Source organism: Carassius carassius, chromosome 22, assembly GCF_963082965.1.
Source record: "Carassius carassius chromosome 22, fCarCar2.1, whole genome shotgun sequence".
NCBI lineage: Eukaryota > Metazoa > Chordata > Actinopteri > Cypriniformes > Cyprinidae > Carassius > Carassius carassius.
In genome coordinates, this window is record NC_081776.1 from 18,862,849 (window position 1) to 18,872,045 (window position 9,197).

The window sequence follows — 9,197 nt, forward strand, 5'->3', positions numbered from 1 at the left end:
AAGTCTCCCCAACTAAGCAAGCCAGAGGCGACAGCGGCAAGGAACCAAAACTCCATCGCTGATAGAATGGAGAAAAAACTTCGGGAGAAACCAGGCTCAGTCGGGAGGCCAGTTCTCCTCTGACCAGATGAAACCAGCAGTTAAATTCCATACTGCAGCAAAGTTAGATTGTGCAGAAGAATTATCTGTTTCCTGTGGTCTTGACCCGCAGGTCATCTGAGACAAGTTCTTTACAGGGGATCTATATCTGGGGCTCTAGTTTTCCTGGTCTTCGCTGTCTTTCAGGGATGCAAAGTTCTTTTCTAGGTGCTGATCCAATATCTGGTCTGGATACGTACTGGATCCGGGTGACTGCAGTGACCCTCTTCTCTGGATACAGACTGGATCTACGGTGACCTCGGAATAAGAGAGAAACAGACTAATATTAGCGTATATGCCATTCTTCTAATGATGTAGCAAGTACATCGGTGTTATGGGAAATGTTCCCAGTTCCGATTTACCTAATTAATGCAGCCTAAAAATCCTTTAATGGATTTGGATATTAGAAGCATATTAGTGTGTTATGTGTAAGCCAGGTTAAAGAGATGGGTCTTTAATCTAGATTAAAAACTGCAGGAGTGTGTCTGCCTCCCGAACAATGTTAGGTAGGTTATTCCAGAGTTTAGGCACCAAATAGGAAATTGCAAATTGCCTGAGTTTTGAGGACGCAGTGGACGTGCAGGATTATAATGTAACAAGAGCTCGTTCAAATACTGAGGTGCTAAACCATTCAGGGCTTTTTAAGTAATAAGCAATATTTTAAAATCTATACGATGTTTGATAGGGAGCCAGTGCAGTGTTGACAGAACTGGGCTAATATGATCATACTTCCTGGTTCTAGTAAGAACTCTAGCTGCTGCATTTTGGACTAACTGGAGTTTGTTTACTAAGCGTGCAGAACAACCACCCAATAAAGCAGTACAATAACCTTGAAGTCATAAATACATGGATTAACATTTCTGATTTTAACATTGAGAGCATAGGCCGTAATTTAGATATATTTTTGAGATGGAAAAATGCAGTTTTACAAATGTTAGTAACGTGGCTTTCTAAGGAAAGATTGCTATCAAATAGCACACCTAGGTTCCTAACTGATGATGAAGAATTGACTGAGCAGACATCAAGCCTTAGACAGCATTCTAGGTTATTACATGCAGAGTTTTTAGGTCTTATAATTAACACCTCTGTTTTTTCAGAATTTAGCAGTAAGAAATTACTCATCATCCAGTTTTTTATATCGACTATGCATTCCATTAGTTTTTTAAATTGGTGTGTTTCACCGGGCCGCGAAGAAATATAGAGCTGAGTATCATCAGCATAACAGTGAAAGCTAACCTGTTTCCTGATGATATCTCCCAAGGGTAACATATAAAACGTGAAGAGAACAGCCCTAGTACTGAGCCTTGAGGTACTCCATACTGCATTTGTGATCGATATGTTACCTCTTCATTCACTACTACAAATTGATGGCGGTCATATAAGAACGATTTAAACCATGCTAATGCACTTCAATTATTGCCATCAAAGTGTTCTAGTCAGTGCAAAATAATGTTGTGGTCAATTGTGTCCAACGCAGCACTAAGATCCAATAGCACTAACAGAGAGATACAACCACGATCAGATGATAAGAGCAGGTCATTTGTAACTCTAAGGAGAGCAGTCTCAGTACTATGATACAGTCTAAATCCTGACTGTAAATCCTCACAGATAGCATTTTTTTTCTAGGGAGAAATATAAGTGTGAGGATACTACCTTTTCTAATATCTTGGACTGGAAAGGGAGATTCGAGATCAGTCTATAATTAACTAGTTCTTTGGGGTCAAGTTTTTGAGGACATATCCTAATGACAATGAGGAATTTATAATAGTCAGAAGAGGATCTATGACTTCTGGAAGCACCTATTTTAGGAGCTTAGATGGTATAGGGCAGTGGTTCCCAAACTTTTTCTGCAGGGCCCCCCTTTCTGAAGATAAGAATATTTTCGAGCCCCCCACACTGACACAAACATACAAATCCTTTGTTTCTAAACTCCACTGGACTTTACTTAACATTGTAAGTCATACAAAATGGCAACTTCTTCCTGAACAAAACTAAAAAAAAAAAAAGACAAATCACCTTCACAATTATTAAAAGTGACACTGCATCATGTATCATAAAATTTTACCATGTAATGTTTTAATGTAGTTCACTGTAGTGATGACATCCGTCATAACATCGTGCAGTTCGGGACTCAGCTGTTTAGACGCCAGCGCCTCTCGGTGTATCATACAGTGTGTCCACTGCACGTTAGGGGAGATGCGCTTGCAGCCCCCCTCTTCTCCCAGCCATGGCCTGAGCCCCGTCTGTGCAGATCCCCACACAGTCCTCCCATTTCAGATCGGCCTCTCTCAAGTAAGTGTCAATTATTTTAAACAGTTCGTCTGCAGTGGCTCTGCTCGTCACTTGTTTGCAGAAAAGCAAATCCTCCCTCAAATCATCGGCATCAATGAATCTGACGTATGTTATCAATAAGCAGTCTTTATTACTGTCAGTCGCCTCATCCATCTGCAGAGCAAAGCGTCGGTCCCATATCTTGTCATTTAGCTGCTCTTCTATGTCTTTTGACATATCATAAATACGCCTTGAGATAGTATTGTTTGAGAGAGGAATGGCCTTTAGCTTGCTGGCAGTGGCTTCGTCGATCATAGTTGAGACCATGTCGATCGCAGAGGGAAGTATTAATTCCTCGGCTATATAGTGTGTGGCTTTTTACACTGAGCAACTCTCTAGGCATCTTTGTAGGATGCGAGTTGAGCATTTGCAGGCAGGGATGCTGCTTTAGTAAAGCGACTCTGCTGTGCACGACACTGTGTGAGTTTTTTTCTGAAGAACTCCACCGGCTTGTCTTTGTGCTCGGGATGTGTTGTCTTCAAGTGGCGTTTTAATTTGTTCGGCTTCAGACTGTCGCAAGCTAGTATTTTTAGACACACAACACACTGTGGTCTTTCCTCCTTACCCACTGTTGTGCTGGTGAAGCCGAGTGCGAGATATGCCTCGTCATATTTTCTTGTCTTTGCTTTTGAAGTTGCTACATTTGGTGAAGATTCATCATCTGGTTTGCGTTTAGCTGGGAGCACTGTCACAAACTTGTCCATGCTGTTATGCTAGCATTGTAACTAACCCGGGAAGCCGTAGCCGTGCCGCGCCCCCCCCCTGCAATACCTAGGGGGGGCGCGCCCCCCAGTTTGGGAACCACTGGTATAGGGTCTAACATTCATGTTGTTGGTTTAGATGATTTAACAAGTTTATACAATTCTTCCTCTCCTATAGTAGAGAATGAGTGGAACTGTACCTCAGGGGATCTATAGTGCACTGTCTGATGTGATACTGAAGCTGATAGCTGCATGGTTTAGAAGTAAAGTAGTTCATAAAGTCATTACTACAGTGATGTTGGCAAATGTCAACACTTGTTGATGCTTTATTTTTCATTAATTTAGCCACTATATTGAATAAATACGTGGGGTTATGTTTGTTTTCTTCTTAAAGAGATGAAAAGTAATCAGATCTAGCAGTTTTTAATTATTTTCTGTAGGATAGGTTACTTTCCCGCCAAGCAATACGAAATGCATCTAGTTTTGTTTTCCTCCAGCTGCGCTCCATTTTCCGGGCTGCTCTCTTTAGGGTGCGAGTGTACTCATTATACCATGGTGTCAGACTATTTTCCTTAACCCTCCTTAAGCGTAAAGGAGCATCTGTATTTAAAATGCTAGAAAAGGGAGTCCATAGTTTCTGTTACATCATCAGGTTGTTCTGAGGTTTTGGATATGCTAAGGAATTTGGATACATCAGGAAGATTACATACAAAGCAGTCTTTTGTGGTAGAACTGATGTTTCCACCATACTTGTAAAAAGAAGTAGAATTTACAGTTTTAGCTATATGAAGTTTGCACAAAACCTAAATAATGATCTGAGATGTCATCGCTTGGTAGCCCTGTCACAATAACAAATTTTGCTTGACGATAAATTGTCCAAGAAGTTATCGCGTAAAAATCTATAATCTTGTCGTTCTAAGACCAGTTTCAACTATATAATGTTTCAACATGATAATGGCATAATAACGCAGGTACACCTTTTCAAAGATCAATAAACTTTTATTTTATTTATATAAATAGCAACATGTTGACTTTGTGTGGCTTAAAATGTATTAATTTTGTATGTTTGTATGTTATGTGTATATTAATGATGCGCGGGTCTGGGTTTTTTCCAACTCGCGGGTCTCGCTTTTATGAAATTATTTGGCCCGCCCCAGCCCGCCCAGCAAATAAAGTACAATTTCTTGACCCGCCCTGACCCGCCCATCGGGACATCACGGAAGTTACGTTGTAATTGCACTATGATGGTTCATTCGTGAACAGATCTTTTAGGTGAACGAATCGTTCTCGTTTACGTAATCCACTGACCATAGACAGTAAAAGACTAATTTCTCGTTCAATGAAGTTCCTCCCACAGCAGCGCACGAACGCGGCGCTATTAGCAGCGCATGCGCAGCTCGTGAACAGCTCTGTGAACCGTTTCATCCTGTCAAAAAGAGCTACTCAAGATGTGACGGAGCATGTGACTTGTTGAATGTAGTGAACGAATACGATCTTCTCGTAGGTGAAAGAGTTGAATGAACTGATACATCTCGTTAGTGAATGAAATGTTTTTATATTTGCAATGCAGAAAATAACTCCTCGTTTAATCCCCGATAAAACCTTGTGCTTTGTTAATCTGAACAATTTATTTAGACTATTTATTTAATGCGATAATGCACACACTTTAATAAAGCCAAATCAGTTTTTGTCACAAGTAAATACGTTCATTGATTTAAGACATAACACATAAGACACTCTTTTTCGCCAACTGCTGGTGTATTTGTGTAATATGAAGAAATGGTCACTGAACAAATCAGTGAATTAATCATTTTGGTGAATGAACTGAAAATCAACGAATTATCTTGAAAGAATCATAATTTCCACCACTAAATTCCATGCAACATAAATGGATTTTTAAAAATGTTGTTTTTAGTGACTCGCCCCCAACCCGCCCCGCAATAAAGTGCCAATTTCTTAACCCGCCCCAACCCGACCCGCGGGGCCCGCGGTTTATGAGACGACTCGCGCATCACTAGTGTATATGCCAGTTAGGTATACTCATATTGACCGTTTAACCGTTAACCGAAAGTTAACATTTAGACCGATGAAGGGGCCGTTCACATATCGCGTCTTTTTTGTGATCAAGTTCGTCATTTCAAATGCAGTATGCATTCTCAGAACTGAAGAGACGCGGTCGTTTTCTTCCAGGCGTGTCCACAGCACATGTAGTTAAAAACCTCAGCTTTTCAGAATGAAGCAAGGGCACAAGGCCATGTGAAAAGAACCAACTCAATCAGCTTCCTTCTGGGTGAAATTCCCCATCGTTTTTGAAAAATGGGCTGCCCCTAAACACTGCAGCATTTTTTACTTTTCTTCATAAATAAATCTTGTAACAGAGTTACAGCAAGGGTTTTTCGGTGTTGGAAACTCATTGCTGAAATGTCCTTGTTGTTACGGATATCGCAGCTGATGGATGCTTAGCAACGACAGACACCTCGGGAGCGCGACTGCCCGAGCGCTTTAAGAGAAAACGACACGCGCTGTGTGTTAACTCACTGGGCGCGTTGACACACGCAATTACACGCCTACAGACATATTTAGCTGAGTCGGCCAAATGAAGCGAGCGAAAAGTAGGCCCAGTTTGACAGAAAGGGCAACGAAGTTACTTGGAAAATATGCTACGCGGTATTAAAATAAAGCAGTAGTGCAAGTACAATTAAATTTCACTTGAGACGCAAACATCCACAAGCAAATGAAAGGTTGCTTCCCAAAGCTGGTCACTCTAGCGAGATGTTATCTCTTTATTCACGGGACATCTTTGCCATCGGAGACGGTGTTTTCTACCATGGGCTGTCCACAGGCTGCGCTCCAGAATAACCCCACACCATGGCGTTACATTTTTTTAAATAAAAATTGAGACATGAATCATCCCGGCCGAAAAAATTATCGAGCTCATTTTTTTTATCGAGCGATTAATTGATTTATCGACTATCGCAACAGGCCTATCGCTTGGCTGCATAATTTCATCACCATCAACATCAATTCCATGTTACAGTATTAAATCTAGAGTATGATTTCGACAATGAGTAGGTCCTGAGACATGTTGTCTAACCCCAATAGAGTTCACAATGTCTATAAATGCTGATCCAATGCCAGCACTAATTCGGATGTAAATTCAGCAAACTCTTTAATAAAGTCTGTATGGTGCCCTGGTGGCCTGTATACAGTAGCCAGTAGAAACATCACAGGGGATTTATCATTAACATTTGTTTCTCTGGGTGCTGCGTTTGACACAATTGACCACAACATTCTTTTGCATAGACTTGAATACTTTGTTGGCATCAGTGGAAGTACATTAGCATGGTTTAAATCGTACTTATATGACCGCCATCAGTTCGTAGCAGTGAATGAAGATGTATCCTATCGATCACAAGTGCAGTATGGAGTACCTCAAGGCTCAGTACTAGGGCCGCTACTCTTCACGCTTTATATGTTACCCTTGGGAGATATCATCAGGAAACATGGTGTTAGCTTTCACTGTTATGCTGATGATACTCAGCTCTATATTTCTTCGCAGCCCGGTGAAACACACCAATTTAAAAAACTAATGGATTGCATAGTCGATATAAAAAACTGGATGACGAGTAATTTCTTACTGCTAAATTCTGAAAAAAACAGGTGTTAATTATAGGACCTAAAAACTCTGCTTGTAATAACCTGGAACACTGTCTAAGACTTGATGGTTGCTCTGTCAATTCTTCATCATCAGTTAGGAACCTAGGTGTGCTACTTGATCGCAATCTTTCCTTAGAAAGCCACGTTTCTAGCATTTGTAAAACTGCATTTTTCCATCTCAAAAATATATCTTAATTACGGCCTATGCTCTCAATGTCAAATGCAGAAATGTTAATCCATGCATTTATGACCTCAAGGTTAGATTATTGTAATGCTTTATTGGGTGGTTGTTCTGCACGCTTAGTAAACAAACTACAGCTAGTCCAAAATGCAGCAGCAAGAGTTCTTACTAGAACCAGGAAGTATGACCATATTAGCCCGGTCCTGTCAACACTGCACTGGCTCCCTATCAAGCATCGCATAGATTTTAAAATATTGCTTATTACTTATAAAGCCCTGAATGGTTTAGCACCTCAGTATTTGAATGAGCTCCTTTTACATTATAATCCTCTACGTCCGCTACGTTCTCAAAACTCAGGCAATTTGATAATACCTAGAATATCAAAATCAACTGCAGGCGGCAGATCCTTTTCCTATTTGGCGCCCAAACTCTGGAATAACCTACCTAACATTGTTCGGGAGGCAGACACACTCTTGCAGTTTAAATCTAGATTAAAGACCCATCTCTTTAACCTGGCATACACATAACATACTAATATGCTTTTATTATCCACATCCGTTAAAGGATTTTTAGGCTGCATTAATTAGGTAAACCGGAACCGGAAACACTTCCCATAACAACCTATGTACTTGCTACATCATTAGAAGAATGGCATCTACGCTAATATTTGTCTGTTTCTCTCTTGTTCCGAGGTCACTGTGGCCACCAGATCCAGTCTGTGTCCAGATCAGAGGGTCACTGCAGTCACCCGGATCCAGTACATATCCAGACCAGATGGTGGATCAGCACCTAGAAAGGACCTCTACATCCCTGAAAGACAGCGGAGACCAGGACAACTAGAGCCCCAGATACAGATCCCCTGTAAAGACCTTGTCTCAGAGGAGCACCAGGACAAGACCACAGGAAACAGATGATTCTTCTGCACAATCTGACTATGCTGCAGTCTGGAATTGAACTACTGGTTTCGTCTGGTCAGAGGAGAACTGGCCCCCCAACTGAGCCTGGTTTCTCCCAAGGTTTTTTTCTCCATTCTGTCACCGATGGAGTTTCGGTTCCTTGCCGCTGTCGCCTCTGGCTTGCTTAGTTGGGGACACTTCATCTACAGCGATATCGTTGACTTGATTGCAAATAAATGCACAGACACTATTTAACTGAACAGAGATGACATAACTGAATCCAATGATGAACTGCCTTTAACTCTCATTTTTGCATTATTGACACTGTTTTCCTAATGAATGTTGTTCAGTTGCTTTGACGCAATGTATTTTGTTTAAAGCGCTATATAAATAAAGGTGACATTGACATTGACATAATGTTATATGAAGCACCATTACTTCAAACGTGTTATACTTGAAGCCTGCCCTCTGAGAAATCCCGAAAACATTGTTATAAATTGAAGCAACACCTCCCCCTTTACCTTTTGGATGGAGCTCATGTTTGTAACAGCAATCTTGGGGGGTAGACTCATTTAAAATTATGTAATCATCAGGTTTTAGCCAGGTTTCTGTCAAACAGAGCACATCTAGATTATGATTAGTGATCATATTATTTACAAATAGTGCTTTCATAGAAAGGGACCTTATATTCAATAAGCCAAGCTTTATCATGTGTTTATCCGTATTGCATCTGTTTTTTATTTGTTGAACCTCAATTAAATTGTTACTCTTAAATTGGTTAGGATGTTTTTTGTATTTTCTAGTTCGGGGAACAGACACAGTCCTCTATAGTGTGATATCTAGGTGAAAGAGTCTCTATGTGCTGAGAATTAAATTACTTCTATTACGTGAGGCAGTTAGCAGATGGTCGGTTTAGCCAGTCTGTCTGCTTCCTGACCTGGGCCCCAGTTAGTCAAGTACAAACTCTAAGACTATGTGCCAGTCTTCTAGAGAGAAGAGCAGCACCACCCCAGAAGGGATGAAGACCATCTCTTTTCAACAGGTCAGGTCTGCCCCAAAAGCTCATTTAATTGTCTATGAAACCTATGTTATTCTGTGGGCACCACTTAGACATCCAGCCATTGAGTCATGACAATCTGCTATGCATCTCATCACCACGGTAAGCAGGGAGGGGACCAGAGCATATTACAGTGTCTGACATCGTGCTTGCAAGTTCACACACCTCTTTAATGTTATTTTTAGTGATCTCCGACTGGCCAAGTCGAACATCATTAGCGCCGGCATGAATAACAA